The sequence below is a fragment of the Musca autumnalis genome, unplaced genomic scaffold, assembly GCF_047663935.1.
Source record: "Musca autumnalis isolate F117 unplaced genomic scaffold, ASM4766393v1 scaffold_1, whole genome shotgun sequence".
Taxonomy (NCBI): Eukaryota; Metazoa; Arthropoda; class Insecta; order Diptera; family Muscidae; genus Musca; species Musca autumnalis.
In genome coordinates, this window is record NW_027411644.1 from 240,140,991 (window position 1) to 240,162,632 (window position 21,642).

Sequence of the window (21,642 nt, forward strand, 5' to 3'; positions counted from 1 at the left end):
GACGTGATTTCGTAGACGTTTCGTGATTTCACTCGAAATAAAGCAAAATTTACCATGATTTCCCATACAAAAATGAAATCATCTCATTTCGTGATTTCAGCGAACTTAACATAGAAATCACAATACTCAAGATATATAATCATGTTTTTGCCTAAACTAGTACCAAAAGTGCAATAATCCTGAATTGAATTGAATTTCTGCAACAACAACATTTAATATCAACATTTTTAAAAAGTGAAAAAAAATTAGATTACTTTGTTACATTGTCAATTTTTCATTGTGTTTCCCTACTTTTTTAATGGTAATGTTAGAAAAAGAGCGAATTGTTAAAAATTTGTTAAAAAAACGAGAACGGAAAATGACAGAAATTGTAAAAACTCCAGCAGAAGTGTCAAAATCAACGTATCAGCCATTCAGATGCCTGCAAACATGCTGCTAGTTTCTATTCGGCGTAATGTTTATAGAAGAGAAGTGCAAGTCTTGCTAGATTTCAGTGTACGGGAACGCATTTCTAGCACTAATGGGACAAATTCTGCAAGTAGTAACATTTTGTAGGCTCTTGAACACAACTTTTATCAATCAAAATTTATAATTATGATGTTTTAACAATAAAATTATTTTTATACCCTCAGAATTTATGGTAACGAGGGTATATACACTTTTATACGGGCAATATTTGCCTCATCGAAATAATGGTTTTTGACACCAAGTATGTTTGGACGAAATCCTTTAGACAACTTGGAGTTGATTTAGCCATGTCCGTCCGTCTGTCTGTCTGTCTGTCTGTCTGGTGCGCACTATAACTCTCGAACGGATCAACTGATTCGGTCCAAAATTTGGCTTTCGTAATATTTTGTCCAAACTAAGTTTAAGTTCGAAGATAGGTTACGAGGGGAACTAGAAAAGTTTGCGGCCTAGGCAACACGCAGTGTCCCCAGGCGTCATTTGATATTTTTTCTTAGAAAGTTTGATGGTTTTTAGCATAAGCGTACTCAGGACAGTTTCACATACGACAATGCGTTGTGTTGTTTACTTGAAAAAAAATGACTTTGCAAAAGAATGAAATTTACTTGTGAACATTTTTGTCCGATAATTTTACACAACTTTTAACGTGGATAATCACGGCAAGAGTACATGGATCAAATTAAATTTTTGTCGATAAAGGAACATCCTATAGCACTAAGAAAAACTGACTTAATGAATTCAATCGTGGTTGGTATGTCTGTTTCTGTTTTATTTATAAACCACTCTTTGTTGTGTTGTATATTGAGTTCACACAGTTGTTGTTGTTTTAAAGCATTGAGCTTTTTTATGTGATGTAATGGATCCACATAGAAAAACAGACCAATATACCAATGAACCTTTTTATTGAAAGTTTGATGATCTGCATTAAAGATTCAAGGTATTTCATATACAAAGACAAGGTTTATGAACAGCAAAAGGGAATGCCTATGGGGTCGCCGATTTCACCAATTGTCGCAGATATCGTGATGGAAGAACTACTCAACGAAACTATAAAAACATTAAAGGTAAAACCGAGGTTATTAACGAAATACGTAGATGATATTTTTTGTATCATAAAGAAGAGCCAAGTGGAGAATACATTAATGGCAGTGAATAACTTCAATAAACCAATCAAGTTCACCATGGAATGTGAAACAAACAAACAATTACCATATCTAGACGCGATGGTGCAGAGACATGGAAATTGCATTCTGTTAGATTGGTATCAAAAGCCAACGGCCTCGGGAAGAATTATAAATTTTCACTCGAAACATCCAAGAAGAATGAAGATCAACACGGCGACAAACTTCATAAAGAGATTATTCAATATCAGCGACCAAACATTTCATGCCAAAAATGAGAAAAAGGTTACAAAAATTTTACAAATGAATGATTTTCCAAAACATACAATAAATCAACTTATAACACAAGCAAAAAATCAAACCCATAACAAAATAGAAAGAGATACAAAAATATACAAACGATCTACCTATGTGCATGGATTCTCAGAGCGTTTCTCTAGATCCAATTTATATAATAAAAACCAGTACCAAATAGCTCTTAAAAGTACCAACACAAACAAATAATTTTTCAGCAATACAAAATCCAAAATACCAAATGATGATAAATCTAACCTAGTGTACAGAATAGAATGTAATGGAGACAAGTCCAACATATGCCAAAAGGCATATGTTGGCACAACAAAAACAAAACTAAAGACCAGACTCAGCGGCCATAAGTCTGACCAAAAGGCCAACAACAAACCAATAGAACAAAAAACTGCTCTAGCAGCACATTGTTCCAAAACAGGTCACACTCCAAATTTTAAGGATGTGAAAATCTTATGTCAAGAAGACAATTATAAACGACGGTATATGTTGGAAATGCTCCACATAATAAATGTTCCTACAGAAAAAAGAATAAATTATAAGTCGGACACGGAACACTGTGCGCAAATATATCGAAACGTCATCCAAAAACATCAAAACCAAAGTGACAAAGGATGAAAGTTGTGTATTAGTTGAATAATACAAAAAATTTAAATATCTATTGTTTTTTGTATTTTTAAATGGTTTTATTTAGCTCGCCCCGTTTGTTTTATTATTTATTCTTGGGTCAAATTTAGTAATTCAAATTTGACCCTCTTCCTGTCAACCGATTAATCTGAAATTTTGTATAGACTTTGGATTTTGGTGACAATACAATTATGTTTATTCATTATCATTATAAATTCAAGATGGCCGCCGCTACAAAATGGCGGATAACGTAGGTTTTATCAATCCCATCAATATGAGTATCAAATGAAAGGGCTCAACAAGCAGAATACAATATACAATAAAAAATTGAAATCCAAGATGGCGGCCTTTACAAAATGGCGGATAACTTAGGTTTTATTAATCCCATCAACATGGGTATCAAATGAAAGGTCTCAACAAGTAGAATACAATTTACTATGAAAAATTGAAATCTAAGATGGCCACCGCTACCAAATGGCTGATAACAATTTTTTATCAATCCCACCAATATGGGTATCAAATAAAAGGGCTTGACAAGAAGAATACAGTGCACTATACAACCTCAATATTTAAGATGGGCGCAGCCACTAAATTGCGTATAATTAAATTTATATTTAGAAATTGAATCTGTAATTTAGGTATCTGATTAATCCAGCCTGAATCCACCACCCAAGTCAAGATTTTTTATCGTGTTGAGGACTGTGTGGCGTTAGTGTGGCTAAAAATGATACGTCGTTAGCGGTACACCACCCAAGTTAAGGTGAAAGGTTAAAACGTGCCGAGAACTGTATGCCATTAGGGTGGAAAAAAATTATATGTCGTTACCGTTTTCCCCTCAAGACTCAGGCGCATCTTATCGTACATAGCCTTGCCCCTTTATTGGACCTCTGGGGGGGGGGGGTCGACCGTTTAAATGGCCATTACTCGTGGGAACAAGATGGTAAAAAAAATATAAAAAATACAAACGCAAATAAAACAGAAACTGCAACACAACGTAAATGAAGGCTTCAAAAAGCGAAAGAAAAGTATAAAGCAAAACGAGCTAAAGAAAGTGAAGGTGGTAGAAATAGTCGATTACAATTAGCGTCAAAAACACCTGAGCAATATGAGACCAGGTTAAAAAAGCAACGTCAGCGATATACACAAATGACGGCGTCAGAAACGTCTGAAGAATATGAAGACAGGTTAACAAAGCAACGTGAGCGATACACACAGATGATAGCGTCAGAAACGCCTGAAGAATATGAAGCCAGGTTAACAAAACAACGGGAGCGATATACACAGATGTGTGTTGCCTTTAATACTATCATGGGCTTCTACAATACATAAAATGCAGGGCAGCACTGTGGATCACGCAGTCGTATACTTAGGTGCGAAACTGTTTGAAGAAGGTCAAGCCTACGTGGCTCTTAGTAGAGTAAGATCTTTGCAGGGACTACGTATAGAGGAGTTGAACTGCAATAAACTAACGGGCAAGAAACCTTGCAATAATGAAGCACTAAATGAATTAAACAGAATGCGAAATAAAAACTAAAAACTAGAAAATAAAAATAGGTAAAAAATCTTTTTAAGTTAAACGGTTTTATGTTAAACATACATTGCAATGTTTAAGATAAATGTACTAAAAACCAAAAAATAATAAAATAGATACAGTCGTGGGAATTATAAACATATGCATAGACTAGACTAAAATAAAACCGTGGGGCACATTCTAGCCCTACTTATCACACGTCCATCGTTGTCGGTTGAACAACTGCCTAATTATAGTGTAACATTACAAAACAAACATTTTAATCAACGACTGTAGACAATTGACGTATCCCACGGTTTTATTTTAGTCTAGTCTATGCATATGTTTATAAATCCCACGACTGTATCTATTTTATTATTTTTTGGTTTTTAGTACATTTATCTTAAACATTGCAATGTATGTTTAACATAAAACCGTTTAACTTAAAAAGTTTTTTTACCTATTTTTATCGTTTGTTAATTTATATAATTAATGTTTATGTTTATCTTTATTTCAAAAAAGATCCCTGATGATGACCGTCAAAGACGGCCGAAATATTGGAAATAAAAAACAAATAAAACAAACATAACTTTGTTTTATTAAAAAGAGACCTATAGCCGAACAAACCTCAAAAATAATAGGTCAGTTGTTACTTTATACTGCCATAGAAATATCGCTCTAGTTTTGAGTATGTACGCCCCCTTCCTATGAGTTTCATCTATTTTACACTTTAATGATAACTATCTAAACCAAAGTGGGTGGGTGGTAGAGAACCCAAGAACAAAAATCAATAGTTTACTGGATTTCATTTGTGCCCTCTGTCTTTCATTTTGTCTGCACGTGTCTCCAACTTTCTATTGAATTATCAAATGACCAGGTTGGTTTTCTATCGTTTGTAATGTCCTTTTGTTCTTGTTTGACAGAAAATGGTTATGGACACAATGAAAACCAGCTACACTATATGTTTTGGGGCGTAAAAGATATAAACAGAGAGTATGAAATTTTATATCCTTCTAAATAACACAATAAACAAAAGGTACAAATTTCAAATTCCCCATATTGATTTGTACACCCAGAGAAATAATTACACCATACGTGGTCAAGCTGACCACATCAGTTGTCGATAGTGTATCATCACCGATTGTGATCGAAATGAGTACGCCGGTTTCAATTTGACAACGGATGGTGTCAACGGTTTTGAGAATTGACAACGTACCATGGTCAACATGACGTGCTCATGTGGTCGAAATATTAAAAATTGAGCACGCATGTACTCATATTGGTACCATTAGTGGTCAGTTTTAATAAAATGACAACAGCCGTGGTCATGTCACATCATATAGTGTTGATTCTGAATCGACTTTTTTCGCTATGTGTACTCGTAAAGAAGGGAAAGGATTAAATGAAATAGAAAATAAATAAAAAAATCCGACGCATATTTAAAACCCATTATGACTTTATTCATACCCATTTTTCAAACTCCAAGAGGCATCTTTCTGGCAATTTATTAGTTTCGTTATATAACATTTTTTTCATTTAACTTTTCTCAAAATCTCTGCATACAAAAAAAGGTTCACCTTTTACATAGTTAAACAAGGAGTTTTACCTTTATATCTCCTAAGCTGCTGAAACAGGTAAAACAGAAGAAAAACTTTGGGATAGTTTTGCAGTAACGAATGTTTGGGTTACCTTTTTTAACGTAAATTGTTTTATACCCTCCACCATATGGAGGGTATAATTAAATTTGTCATTCCGTTTGTAACACATCGAAATATTCGTCGGAGACCCTATAAAGTATATATATTATTGATCAGCATAAAATTCTATGTCGATTTGACCATGTCCGTCTGTCCGTCCGTCTGTCTGTTGAAATCAAGATACAACTCGCAATTTTAAAGATAGAGAGTCAAAATTTGGTACAGAAGTTTTTATTACTTGCAGGATGGTTGGTATTGAAAATGGGATATATCGGTCCACGTTTTGATATAGCCCCCATAGAACGGTAACTCCCGATTTTCGGTATTTTTAAGGTTTTAGCTTCAATATCCCACCAAAATGGCTGAAATTTGGTACGTAGTCTTCTTTAGGGGTATAAAACTTTCCCCCAGAATTTTGTCGGTATCGGTCGACACCTTCATATAGCCCCCATAGAACGGTACCTCCCGATTTTCGGTATTTTTAAGGTTTTAGCTTCATTATCCCACCAAAATGGCTGAAATTTGGTACGTAGTCTTGTTTAGGGGTATAAAACTTTCCCCCAGAATTTTGTCGGTATCGGTTCACACCTTCATATTGCCCCCATAGAACGGTACCTCCCGATTTTCGGTATTTTTAAGGTTTTAGCTTCATTATCCTACCAAAATGGCTGAAATTTGGTACGTAGTCTTCTTTAGGGGTATAAAACTTTCCCCCAGAATTTTGTCTGTATCGGTCCACACCTTCATATTGCCCCCATAGAACGGTACCTCCCGATTTTCGGTATTTTTTAGGGTTTTAGCTTCATTATCCTACCAAAATGGCTGAAATTTGGTACGTAGTCTTTTTTAGGGGTATAAAACTATCCCCCAGAACTTTGTCGGTATCGGTCCATGCCTTCATATAGCCCCCATAGAACGGTACCTCCCGATTTTCGGTATTTTGAACGTCGTGGCCTCAATATTCCACCGAAATGGCTGAAATTTGGTATTTAGACTTAGTTGGGGTACTCAAACTTCCCCTTTAAATTTGTCGTTATTTCGTCTTCCAAGAATTATAAAATATTCCAGAAGAGTATTATCAGTATAGGTCCACGTCTTCCTACATCCCCATAGAAGCGTACTTCTTGATTTTCGATATTTTTTAAGTTTTAGCCACACTTACTTACCGAAATATAGGAAATTTGGTATTTAGTCTTCTTTGAGCCTAAAAACTTTCCGTCAAAAAATTGTTGGTATACATCGACGTTTTGAAATAGCCCCCATAGAATGGTGCCTCACATTGTTTTACCGAAATTGCTGAAATTTAGTATTAAGTCTTCTTTATACACGAAAGGAAACTAATTATTCCATTTTACTTCAATACAACTTGTGGTGGAGGGTATAACAAGTTCGGCCCGGCCGAACTTAACGCCGTTCTTACTTGTTTTGAGATTCCCTACTTCTGTTTTGTTTGCCGATATTAATTTTCTTAATAAAATCTCATTTTACATTGTTTGCAGATTTAAAGAAATCCCACGCTTAATCTCTTAGGGCAGCTGATCTTTTTTATTTTTGCTAATACTTGTTTTCTCCTCGTTTTATCCATGATATATTTGTTTTGCTCCAGGATATTATTGCATACACATTTTGGGACTTAGCTTCCATGCCAAGAAATTTAGTTCCGCAAAATTGAATCCTAAATGTACCGTAATAACCTGCCTGTAGTAATAATGCCCAAAAAACGCACGATTTTTGTGGGAAGCAATTTCTATTTGGAGTGTTATGTGATGCATAAAAGATGATAGATAAAAAACAACGGTTTTCATAGTCATCATTATGACGAAGTTTAGAACAGGACTGACTACTTCAATCTTCGTAAGTGCACGAACATCTCGACAAATGACAAATTTGGAAATACCCTTAACACACATTTAAGGTAATGCAAAATATTTACCCCTATAAAAAGGATGAAACCTTGGATCCAATTATGACAATAGAGGATATTTCTAACAAAGATAAATATACGAAGGAAAGAAGACTGACAAATCGAGCCTAATGATCACGACCTCCACCAACTTCTAAAAACCATGACCGACGGATCTGTGCGGAAATCGTCCCCTCTTACTACAGAAAACATATATTACGCAGAAGGAGTTGTACTCCGGAATAAAAAAGGAGAGCAAACAAATATAAAAGTTTCAGTGGTTGTGGTAGCAACACAAATATATTTATTGTTGTATAGTTTCAGATACCTGGTTCTTCTGTGTCCAAACTCTAAAATTCTGGAACGTTAGTGTAACGCGGTTTTCTCGTCGGCTAGGGTAAGTGCAGTCGCATCCAGGGTTTCAAAAAGACGAAATAAAAGACTACTTTTTTCCCATTTTTATATCCTCCTCCTAAATATGGAGAGCATAATTAAATTAGTCATTTCGTTTGTAACACATCGAAATATTCCTTGGAGACCCTATATATATATATATATATATATATATATATATATATATATATATATATATATATATATATATATATATTCTTGATCAGCATAAAATTCTAAATCGACCCGTCTGTATGTTGAAATCAGTATAGAGCTCGCAATTTTTAAGATTGAGCTTTATAATTTAGTATAGATGTTTCTATTACTCCTAGGGTGTTTGATGTTTGAAATTGGCTATATCGGTCCTCGTTTTGATATAGCCTCTATGGTACCTTGCGATTTTCGGTATTTTGAAGGTTTTAGCCTCAATATCCCACCGAAATGGCTGAAATTTATAGCTTCCCTAGAACGGCACCTCCCTATTTTCGCTATTTGGAGGTTGTGGCTTCAATATTGCACTGAAATGGCTGAAATTTGGTATTTAGGTGGTGTATAAAGCTTTTCATCTGAAATTTGTTTTATGCCTTCACGTAGCCCCCATATAATGGTACCTCCCGATTTTCGTTATTTTCAAGGTTTTAGTGTCAATATACCACTCTAATGGCTGAAATTTGGTATATTGTTTTCGTTGGGGGCATAAAGCTTTCCACCTGAAAATTTTGGACATAGATCCACGTCTTCATATAGTCTCCATAGAACCGTACCTTCCGATTTTCAATATTTTGAAGGTTATGGTCTCAATATACCATTGAAATGACGGAAATTTGGCATTTAGTTTTCGTTGGGGGTATAAAACTTTCCGCCAAAAATTTGTCTGTATAGGTCTTTATATAGCCCAAATAAAACGGCTCTGGCGGATTTTCGATATTTTGAACGTTTTAGCCAAGATTACAAAACATTATAACAGGTACAAAATATTCCTTGCAAAAAATCAGACAGCATACGACTACGTTTTGCCAAAGGCCTCATGTAAGGTTATCACCCAATGTAAGATTTTATTTAAGACTTTAGTCACATTTTCCTAAAGTATTGGAATTTTGTGTTCTCAGAAGATAGAAAACTTACCCGAAAAATGCTATGGGGGTTAGACTAAATCCAACATATATGAATATGGATATATGTTGGTTTTAGTCTAACCCGGTATTGTCCAATTTTATATATTTCGAGGGATTTTGTCAAATTTTCGAACCGAGATTGTTGTAATTTGATACTGTGCCTAGTCAGAGAATAGGAAAAACAACGATGAACACTTTTAAGAGTATTGCTACATTTTCCTTCTAAAGGGGATGTAATTTAGTATTTTGGAATCTCAATGGGTAGAAAACCTCCGCACAGACAATTATCAGCATAAAGTTATTATCATCAATTAAGATTATTCTCCTCCAAGGAATTATACCTAACGTAGAGAAAGAGCTTATTAGTTACTAATTGTTCATATTTACTCGTACTTCAATACCATGGTGGCGGGGGTATAACAAGTACGGACCAGCCGAACTTAACGACGTTTATACTTGTTAAATTTGTCATTCCGTTTGTAACGCATCGAATCATCAGGGTAAAATTTTAAGTCGATATAACCATGTCCGTCTGTTGTAACCAAGCTACAGCTCGCAATTTTTGAGATAGAGCTTTGAAGTTTGGTGTAGATGTTTATACTACTGCTAATACTGTGGCCACAATATCACATCGAAATGACTGAATTGTGGTATTTAGCCCTCGTTGGGGGTATAAATCTTTTCTTCTGAAATTTGTCGGTAAGTTAAATGTCTTCGTATAGCCCCCATTGAACGGTACCTCCCGATTTTCAGTATTTTGGAAGGGGTTATATCAAAACATGGGCCGACCATTTTCAATACGAAACATTGTAGGAATAATAGAATAGTCTCTCCAAGTTATAAAGTTCTATCTCCAAAGTTTCAACAGACCGACGGACGGACATGACTATTTCGACTTAGAGTTGTACGCTGATTAAAAATATATATATATATACTTTATAGCGTCTTCGACGAATATTCCAATCGCTCTGTTCCAGAACCTGCAACAAACTACTATTTTTTACTACGATAACATTTTTTCCTTTATGTTATCGGAAAAAAAGTCAAAATTAGTAGATTCTTGCAGTTCTGGAACAGACCAAATGTGTTACAAACGGATTGTTCTACCATGGGTGGAGGGTATTAAAATATGCGGCAAATGGTTCGACTTTGCAAAGTGATTATGATAAAAATCATTCATTAGACAATCTGCGAAGGTTGGGATTTAAACATTGATTAAATTTCTTAGAATTGGTAATTACTGAAAAAATATTTTGGATCACATACACACAAAAATTTAAAGGCTGCTGTATTTTAAGCTAGACTTTAGTTTGCCTGGGGTGTTTTCTGTTTTAATTTTTACAAATGAATAATTATACCCTCAGCATTTATGCTAACGAGGGTATATACACTTTGATACGGGCAAAATGTGCCTCATCGAATTAATGTTTTAGACCCCAAGTATGTTTGCACGAAATCGGTTTCAGACAATATGGAATTGATTTAGCCATATCCGTCTGTCTGTCTGGCTGGAGCGCACGATAACTCTCGAACGGATTAAGCGATTCGGTCCAAAATTTGACTTTCGTAATATTTTGTTCAAACTTAGTTTAAGTTCGAAGATGGGTTATATCGGTCCACTCCTTCCGGTACCTCCACCACAAAAGTTCGAAAAAGTTCGAAAAACTCTTGAAGAGAGTAAGCGATTTGGTCCATACTTTGCACATCATGAAATGTCTACCAGACTTAGGTGAGGTTTTAATATGTCCACTCTTTCGGGTACCTCCCACACAAAATTTCGGATAAGTTCAGTTTAGGACCTGCTCTCGATTTTGATTTTTGTTGTAACAACTTGAATTCACTGCCCCCCATACGAAGGTACAATTTTTATCAGGGCTAAGTTCATACTTCCTGAGAAAATAGCCTGAAATGTGCAAAAAAAAACACCGTGCGTAGTGGTTGGAGCGCAAGATAAGTCTCGAGCGGATCTGCCGATTCTGTCCAAAATTTGGCATTCGTAATATTTTGTTCAAACTTAGTTTCAGATCGAAGATAAGCCCTATCTGCCTACTCCTTCAGGTACCTCCCCCACAAAAGTTAAAACATGTTCGAGAGAACTGTGCGCCTCTTGATGGGGGTGACCTAATTTGCCCATACTTTACACATCCTAAAATATGTAGCAAAATAGATCAGGTTCAAATATGGTCTATATTTGTTCACTCCTTCATGTACCTCCCACACAAAATTCCGGATAAGTTCACTTTAAGACCTGGGCCCTATTCCACGAAACAACTTATCAACTTTTCATTTTGCACTTAGCAATATTTTTGACAATTCTCAAATTTTTGCGTTCCACAGAACTCTTGTTTTTGATAAGTGATAAGTTGCTGAAAATAAGTTGAGTTTGCTAAGTGTCTCTCTCTCTCTTTGATTTCTGTTCCACAAACATCCTCTTCTGCTAAGTGAAAAGTTGTAACTGCAAAGTGTATTTTGCTAAGATTGTATACAAATTGTGCTCTTTTGTTACACAGAAAACTTTGCATTTTGTTTTTGCAGACCAAATTTTGATAAACGTCCTCTTTGCCAATGTACAGTGTTAAAAAATAAAGTTTTTAAAACGTTACGTCGGGAGATTTTTTTCGTAATATTTGAAAACACGGTAATGATAAGAAGTTATAAGAATCGAATTATTTTTATTTTATTTATTTCGTTTTATTTTTTTCATTTTGTTCTCGCGTTTCATTTTTACGTGTCTTATTTATCATTGCCAAGTAGAAAATAATGCAAAGATGATCAACTGTTCTGTGGAACAAATAGCATCCTTTGCAAGAGAACGGAGAGACTTATCAAGATGGCGGAAAAATGAAGCAAGAGAGCACAAAAACTTTGCGAAAGAGAACAGTGATAGTAAAATTCAGGGGTGCCAACTTGGTGGTTTTCCCGCTACTTGTGGTGATTTTTGACGTACAAAAACCACTGTTTAAGCAGGAATGTCAACTGTTTTAAGGTAAAAATTTTACTAAAATTTGCTAAGTACAAAGAGGAACTGAAAATTATATTTGTGGAAGAGAAAAAAATATCAATTTTCAAAATAATTACTTTTCGATAAGTGCAAATTGAAAAGCGATAAGTTGGTTCGTGGAATGGGGCCCTGCTCTAGAATCGCTTTGATTTTTGTTGAAACAACTTGCATTCCCTGTCACAATTACGACCGTAAAAGTTGTTTCAGGGGCAAGTCCATACTTCTTGAGAAAACTGCCCACCTGACCAAAATTTTGAAAGTTCGTGTTGGCGAAAATGTCTTATTAGCAAAGATGTAAACCTTGTTTTAGACTTATATAATAATTTTCATTATTTTTTAATTCAAATGGCGTAAGACTTCTTGGCCAATTTTATCTTGTTTTTAGAACTTTTTTGACAATTTTTCACAGTTAATATATGGTCAAAACAATGAATATATTAATAATCCCATATATTTTTGGGTGTATCATTTATCAAATAATTCACAACTGTAGTGAATGTTATGAAATTCAGTGATATCACTTCGGTAAGACCAAAAGAAAGCGAATACAATAGGAAAAGCTTAGAAATATCATAACATTTAATTTTCAAATCTCTTAACATTATAATTTTCAAATATATGCAAAAATCCGATGTCCACTTATCACAAAGAATTTCTGAAGGCCGAGAACTAATGCTGAGCAATAATTAGTCTATCCATCAAGTACATAATCGCGGTTATGTAAATGACAAATTCTGTCGCCAAAACATGCATCTGTCAATAGACTAATTTTGGCGTCCAATCGTCGGACTTCACTTATAGAAATTCTTGTTTCCTATCCTGGATCTTCTCATAAATTGATCAGGAACAAGGGAAACTCTGGAATCCAGTCTTACATTCTTTTAAAATGAAATTATGTCGCCCAATCCAAGGTCATATACCTGTATAGATTCTTTTAGCAAATATCCATAAACACAATTTTTCCCAATTTACATTTTTTATACTCTCTTTTAAAATGAAATTATGTCGCCCAATCCGAGGTCTATACCAGTGATGGCCAAAATCACACGTTTGCAGATTATAATATGCGTTAGTATGAGTGGAAACGTAAACAATGCATTAACCGAACGAATGTGTTTACAGTGTACGTGTGTGTCGTATTCCCGCGGGCATAGAAAAGTTGTTGTTGGTGGCCATCACTGGTCTATACCTGTATACATTCTTTTAGCAAAAATCCATAAACACAACTTTTCCCAATCTACATTTTTTATACTCTCAGCCTTTAGCCAAAATGTGCATCATCGAAATAATGGCTTTAGGGCCAAAGTGTGTTTGGAAGAAATCTGTTTCAGAAAACTTGGAGTCGACTTAGCTATGTCCGTTCGTCTGAGTAGCTGCCTATAGAGCACGATAATTCTCAAACAGATCAACCGATTCTGTCCAAAATTTGGCCTTCGTGATATTTTGATCAACTTGGAAGATGGGCCATATCGATCTACTCTATCGGCAAACTTCCGCAGAGTATTTCAAAAATTTTCAACGAAGTGCAGTTTAAGACATCCCGGGATAAGCTGTGTAAGTTTAAGACCTCCATGGTCATGGCTTCACTTCCTTAATATTTATAATTTAGTTATAAGTAAAAATATGAAATAAATAAAAAGAACTCTCTTGAAACGCTTTACTTTTTGCAACAAGTGTTCTCGGGGCCCCTATTACTACAGTTCAAGTTTTACAGAGGCAAGTCTATACTTCCAGAGAAAATGGCCCGAAAGCTGTAAAGAACACCTAAGGCAATCATGTGTAGAGGCTAGTGCGCACGACAACTTTCAAACCGGATACTGCGTTGGTCCAAACTTTATTTATCGCAATCATTCAGCGAGCCTTATATATACAAAAATCGAAGATGGTGCTTTTCGGTCTACTTCTTCTGTATTTTCCCCCCAAATTTCAAGAATTTAAGCTAAAATGGTATGCGCGAGTAATATTCTATCCAAACTTAGTTTTTGCTCGAAAATGGGCCATACTGGGGTACTTTCCTCACAAACCTTCAAAATAGTTGTTTAAGTGCAGTTTAAGGTCTGTTTGAGGATCTTTAGGCATTTTTACTGAAGGTATTACTTGTGTTTAGAGCGGTATTATGTTTTTCGTGGGCAAGTTCGTATTTCCTGACATAAGTGTCAAAAGGTGAAAATTATACTGTGGCGAACTGAAATGACTGGTGGGCGCAATATCTTTTAAAAGGAATGACTCCCAAAATAAGACCTACTCCCAAAATGAACTATGTCGGTCTGGTCCATTTCTCCACAATGATACAAATCCATATTTTGTTGGCAAGTTCATACGTACGAAAATGGCTAAAAATTTCTGAAAATCTCCTAATACATAGTTTTTGGGTTTAAGGATTTTGGCTGTGTAGCCGCTATTCGATCTGTCTATAGATGAAAGTTTCAATTCACACATGCTCAGGGTATATTCCTGTCCGCAAAGTCGAGTGGTACTTGTTGAGATTTTGACGAAGAAGCGAGATTTCGTTTATCGTCACAAAGTCCTTTACCGAAGGAGGAAAAATTAACATTTCTAGAAATGTGCATCTAAAGTACTTCCCAAAATACAATTGCTGCGGGTTTCTATGACGTTTTCTTCTGGGTTTATTCAAAGAGTAATCGACAGAAAAATTCCTGAAGATGAAATTCATTTTAATTTTAAAATATTGGAAATAATATGCAATAAATCAATATATATATAAAGTAGAAAAATGTTTGTACGTTTGTTTGTTTGTTTGAAGTTTATGGACTCAAAAACCGCTGAACTGTCCTCCTGAAATTTTCAGAGTATATCACATTTGCCAAATTATATTGAAATCGGTTCAGATTTGGATATAGCGCCCATATATATTTTGGGCTGATTTCATGTTTTTTTTGCATTAAACACGCTATGTATGTATTTCCAATTTCAATGAAATTTGGAATGTGTGGTGGAATTGGGTCTAGAAATAAATTTTCCAAATTATATTGAAATCGGTTCAGATTTGGATATAGCTCCCATATATATTTTCGTCCGATTTCATGTATTTGATGCATCAAACACGATTTATATGCCCGATTTTAATGAAAGTTGGAATGAGTGACGAAATATGGCCTACAAATAAATTTGTCAAAATATATTTTAGATTATTCGGGGTAGCGAAGCACACCGGGTTCAGCTAGTAAAATATAAACATTGACCTCAAGTTCAATAATCTTGATTTTATTAACATTCGAAAGGTCGAACAAAACATAAAAATTCGACAGAAAAATCCTTTTGTCCAATAGACATTTACGACACTGCGGTGGAACAGAAATTATAACATAAAAAATGGTTGATATAGTTTTTTTATTGCAAATTTCAAACATACTAAAGAATTTGTAATTGTTATGAATTTCAAAATATATAAAACGTGTTAGTGAAAATATACAAACACTTAAAACCACAAAGATTAAGCATTTGTTTCATATTTTATTGTTGAATTGCTCTCATAAAAAATTTCAAAAACAAAATATCTCAAAAATGTTTTTCTGGATGTTGTTTATAAGCCAAAGTATTGGACGTAATATGTTACAAACGTTCAATAAATACAAATAAACGTTTGTTCTGAACTCAGTAAATCTTACAGTCAGCCTAAAATTCCGATTAATCGCTTAAAACTTAACAAGAAGTATGCACAAAATTGCTCAAAAAGCCTTAATTGTTCATTATTTTTATATTTTCAAATATGTTGGACAATAAGTATGCCAATGTAGTTAAATAATTCTCTGTAATACTTCCAACTATTTTACATATTTCAAGAACAATTTAAAACAGTTTAAAATTTTAATCAAAAATTAAAAAAATGTGTAACAAAAGCTAATATCCTACGGGAACTAAAATCATTTCGGGGGGGGCCCGGGGGGCCCCCTGGCTACGTCGGTGGATGGAGAGCACGATAACTCTCGAACTGATCAACCGATTTGATGCAAAATTTGGCCTTCGTCATATTTTGTCCAAACTTAGTTTAAGTTCTAAGATGGACAATACCCGTCCACAACCTCCGGCACTTCCACCCAATATTTAAATAATGTCAATAAAATGGTATGCACAATAACCAATTTCTTCTAAAGTTTGGATCTCCTAATATTTTGTCCAAATTTTGTTTAACTTCTAAAATGACCATATCGGTCCTCTCCTTACGGTACCTACCCAACAAAAGTTTAACATTTGTGTCTAAGTGCAGTTTGTGGCCTGTTCAAAGATCCTTTGGAAATGCATACCGATGTTGTACGTTGTGGTCCTGTTTACAGCGATACTATGGTTTCCATGCTTCCTGGTTATACGAAAAGATATGACTCCCAAAATAAGATCCACTTCCATAATGGACTTTGTCGGTCCATCCCTTCAAGTACTTACTTCCCAACAGTTTTTAACTTTAATCCTAAACCACATTTTTGTCCAAACAGGGCAAAAAAAATCTGAAAAGACGCTAAATACATTCGATCTGCTCGCAGATGAAAGTTTCAATTAACATAGGCTGAGGGTATATGACTGTCGGCATAGCCGACTGATACTTTTTTACTTGTTTTTGATAAAATACATCTGTTTATTCTGCAATATTGTTTACTCTTTTACATTCTTGTCAAATTTACTTTTCTGTTGTATTTCGTTGATGCAAAGTTAAGCTTTATATTCTATTGTGTTGTGTTATTTGTTTATTTCTTAAAAACATCCACAGCATATGTTTAAACAATCATACACAACCCCCGGAAAAGTTCCCAGCATGTGTGAAGTTCCGTCGAAAGTTTTCAGCAATACGTCTTACCGACTTCTGTCAGTTTTGCCTTATTGATATTTTTTCTCTCACTTAACGGACTATTTTCTGCTCCGCTTAGGCTACAGTGCCAATATTAGTTGTAAACAAGCAAAAAGAAAAGAAGTGTATTTTTTGTATTGTTTATGTGGTGGCGACGGTGACGTTGATGAAGTACGAACGATAAAATTAGTTTTTGGTTTTTAATTTCTTTGAGGAGCATTTCTGTATTGAAGAACAGATTTGGTTTATTTTTGTTATTCATGTTGGTCAATATTTGGCGGAATCAATGTTTGATGTTTATGTTGAACGATTTCGTACATATACATGCGTTTATTTTTATAACATTAAAACTATTCCGTGGAATAATATTTGTTTTATACATATTGCCAAAATATATTTTTTGTTGATATTTTTATACTAACATTCCTTATTCATATGTAATACATGTATTTTTTTATATTAATAACAATTGTTATACATATGGAACAGATCCTGTTGATGAATTTATTGCTGCCGGCTGTATTATCTATAAAGCAAATTTAATTTTTGATGAATTAAATCTTTAGTATTATAACGTTTGAGTGAAGTAAAAAAAGTTGCATTATTTATTTTGTACAAAAACATTCGAAAACATGTCCGAATTTCATGTGACATCACTTCAGAATTTACTCCCGAATTCGGACAGATAACTATACGAATGACGACAAATAAAACAGAAATCAAAACGATTTTACATCAAACATCAAATTTTCATCCGACCTTTTGGTAAGAGGTCACGTCAACCGCTTCACCACTCGGCCAGAGTTCGATCCGAACTCGCATGCGAAAACGGATGTTTTATAAGACTTTCGTCCGAACTCTGACAATTTGGTTTGCTGAGTTGTTGTCGTGTTTAAAACCCTCACATATACGCAAACAGACAGTTGCCGGTTTAAATAGAGAAGAAACAAATATCAAATTTAATCCGCTTCTATGCAAGACCGCGTCGACGTCTCGTAGATAACTAAGACTAAGTTTCAACGTGTGTCCTTAGAGATAGGAATGTATCTGAGCGAGAACAGACAACAATGAAGAAATAAATGCAATTACGTTAAAACACTTGTTACTCAGATACTTATGTAAATGTTTTCTCTCATATATTTTCTACTCTCATTGTATCACCCTCCTCCCACTTCTGGGTGAGTTTTATTTCCATTTCTCTCGTTAAAATTCCAAAATGAGTATTTTAGTTAAAATCGCAGCTGTTTACCGGTATTTTGTTATCTGTGGTAAATGCAATTTCATGCTATACATTTTCTCCCATAACTCATTGTTTCCTTTTATATGGTCACCCTTACAACTTGTTGTTTGGATTTTATAGAGCAAATTAATTGGTGTGTTTTGGTATCTTTTGTTGTTGTTATTTTTGACGTCTTGACTGTAGTGAATTGTGTTTCATTTTTTGAAAATGTTTGTTGTTTCGGTTTTAGGAAGACACGTGCTTAATTGTTTCATTTCCATAGTATAATAATATTGTTTTTCCGTTTGGGCGCATTGACTTAATAATTTGCGACCCTATAAAGTATATAGATTAGGATGGGGCGATTTGTATGGAAGGAAAAGAACAGTAATGGGCCCTTCGCGTTTCTGATTCCTGGGATTGAACTGAGTAAAAAGTCCACTAGAGCATAGGTCTACGGTGAAAATCGAGCCTCCCGATTTTGACTTTAAGTTTTTTATCCACGTTTTTAGATATTTTGGCATATAACAGCCAAACTATTGAGATTTTCGATCGAACACACGGACAACAATTCTAGCCAAGACAGTAATTAAGAACTCTCTAATACATCGCAAAAGCATTGAAACGCTCCTTCAGTCAGTTTTGGCCTTCAGAAGGTGCAAACTTTCCGAAAAATGTTGATAAATGGCACTGTGCTACAAAAGTTGACCAGAAAAATATTCAAGCGTTCTGATGCAAAATTATATCGTGTTGGGATCCATGGGCAACGACAATGCCTTAAGTTCGTTTGGGTCACTTCGTTTTATTTTGTTATAACGGTAAAAGTAGTGAAAATCTGGGTTTCTTACATTTTCAAATTTAAACGGACATATCTTCTTTTTTCACAACGGATTTCTATTGAGCATTCTTCCTCTTAAAGGGGTGCATAATATCTTTCGAACAAGTTATTATTTTTTTAAATCGGTTAACAAATGGCTATGTTATAGTGGTTTAAGTCTGAAAACCCCCACAAAAAAACTATAACTGAATTTCTCACAATTTTCAAAATAAATATTGAACAAAACAAAAAAATAAAAATATGTATTTTTTTGAAAATTATGAGCAATTCAGTTATAGTTTTATTTGGGGGGTTTCAGACATAAACCACTATAACTTAGCCATTTGTTAACCGATTAAAAAAAAAAAAAAAAAAACAAGTAAAAAGTGTCAGTCGGCTTTGCCGACAGATATATACCCTCAGCCAATGTGAAGTGAAACTTTCACCTACGGACAGATCGAATTTAAGGTCTCTTCAGAATTTTGTGGCCCTTTTTGGACATTTGAAGTTGCCGACAAAAATGTGGATAAGAAATAAACTGCACTAAGACACAAATGTTGAACATTTGTGGGGGAGGTACCCTTAGGGAGGAACGATATGGGCCATTTTAGAAGTTAAACTAAATTTTGACAAAATATTTGGAGATCCAAAATTTGGACCAAATCGGTTGCCCCATTCAAGTGATATCGTCCAAGCATTTTTTTCATTTTTTAATTATTGAGGAGAAGTACCGGAAGTTGTGGACTGATATTACTAAGTTTGGATATAATATGACGAAGGCCAAATGTTGGACCCAATTGGTTGAACAGTTCGAGAGCTATTGTGCTCTCCGACAGCCACATATGGTGACATAGGGATTTTTTACACCTTTCGGGTTGTTTTCCCAAGAAATATGGACTTGTCCCTGAAAAAACTTTTACCGTCGTAATGGAGCAAATCGCTTCAACAACAATCAAAGTGATTCGAGAGCTGGTCTTAAAGTGAACTTATCCGAAATTTTGTGTGAGAGGTACCCGAAGGACTGAACAAAACAAATATAGTCCATATTCGCACCTGATCTATATCTGGTAGATTTATTAGGATGTGCAAAGTATGGATTACATCGTCACTCCCTTGAAATTTTGTGGGGGAGGTACCTGAAAGAGTGGACCGATGTGGCTTATCTTCGAACTTAAACTATGTTTGGACAAAATATTACTAAGGCCAAATATTGGATCGAATTGGCAGATCCGTTCGGGAGTTATCTTGCGCTCCAACCACTACACAGGGTGTCATAGGGCTTTTTTGCAACTTTCATGCTATTTTCTCAGGAAGTCTGGACTTGCCCCTGATGAAACTTGTGCCGTCGTATGGGGGGCAGTGAATACAAGTTGCTAAAACAAAAATCAAAGCGATCCGAGAGATGGCCCTAAACTGAACTTTTCCGAAATTTTGTGTGGGAGCGATTGAGTCCATATTGAAACCTTATCTAAGTCTGGTACACATTTCACGATGGGCAAAGTATGGATCAAATCGGTTACTCCCTTCAAGAGTTATCGTGCGCACAAATGTTCCGAACATTTTCTAACTTTTGTGGGGGAGGTACCGGAAGGAGTGGACCGATATAGCCCATCTTCGAACTTAAACTAAGTTTGGGCAAAATATTACGAAAGCCAAAATTTGAACCGAACCGGTTCATCCGTTCGAGAGTTATCGTGCGCTCCAGCCAGCCAGCCAGACAGGCAGACAGACAGACAGACAGACGGACGGACATTGCTCAATCGACTCCAAATTGTCTAAAACACACTTCGTCCAAACATACTTGGGGTCTAAAACCATTATTTCGATGAGGCTCATGCTGAGGGTATAACTTGTTCGAAAGATATTATGCACCCCTTTAAAAGGAAGAAGGATCAATAGAAATCCTTTGTGAAAAAAAGAAGATATGTCCGTTTAAGTTTGAAAATGTAAGAAAACCAGATTCCAAGTATGTTTGGACGAAATGTGTTTCAGACAATTTGGAGTTGATTTAGCCATGTCCGTCCGTATGTCTGCCTGGCTAGAGCGCACGAAAACTCCCGAACGGATCAACCGATTCGGTCCAAAATTTGGTTTTCGTAATAATTTGTCCAAACTTAGTTTAAGTTCGAAGATGGGTTATATCGGTCCACTCCTTCCGGTACCTCCCACACAAAAGTTCGGAAATGTTCGGAAAATTTGTGCGCACGATAACTCTTAAAGGAAATAACCGATTTGGTCCATATTTTGCACATCGTGAAATTTCTACCAGACTTAGATGAGGTTCCAACATGGACTCAATCGGACCACTCCTTCGGGTACCTCCCACACAAAATTTGGGAAAAATTTAATTTAGGACCTGCTCTCGAATCGCTTTGATTTTAGTTGTAAGAACTTGTATTCACTGCCCCGCTTACGACGGTACATGCTTCGTCAGGGGCAAGTCCATACTTCCTGAGAAAATAGCCTGAAGGTTTCAAAAAATCCCTTTGACACCGTGTGTAATGTTTGGGGCGCAAGATAACTCACGAACGGAACTGTCGATTCGGTCCAAAATTTGGCCTTCGTAATATTTTGTCCAAACTTAATTTAGGTTCAAAGATAAGCCATATCGGTCCACTCCTTCCGGTACCTCCCCCACAAAAGTTCAAAAATGTTCGGAAACTTTGC

The 21,642-nt window shown here is 35.3% G+C and overlaps 1 long non-coding RNA gene across 2 annotated transcripts in view; it reads right to left on the reverse strand.

Moving 5' to 3' along the window:
- The window catches only part of LOC141391134 (uncharacterized), a 58,322-nt gene extending 40,401 nt beyond the window's left edge, over positions 1–17,921 (reverse strand). The window contains exons 1-2 of one of the 2 annotated variants that reach the window (XR_012409567.1): positions 17,699–17,921; positions 17,362–17,465 (exon numbers count right to left, since the gene is read on the reverse strand). This is a non-coding gene — a long non-coding RNA (uncharacterized lncRNA). Of the gene's footprint in view, positions 1–17,361; positions 17,466–17,673 lie in introns of both variants that reach the window. The other variant, XR_012409568.1, reaches the window with a different exon arrangement.
- Between the last annotated feature and the right edge of the window lie 3,721 nt (positions 17,922–21,642).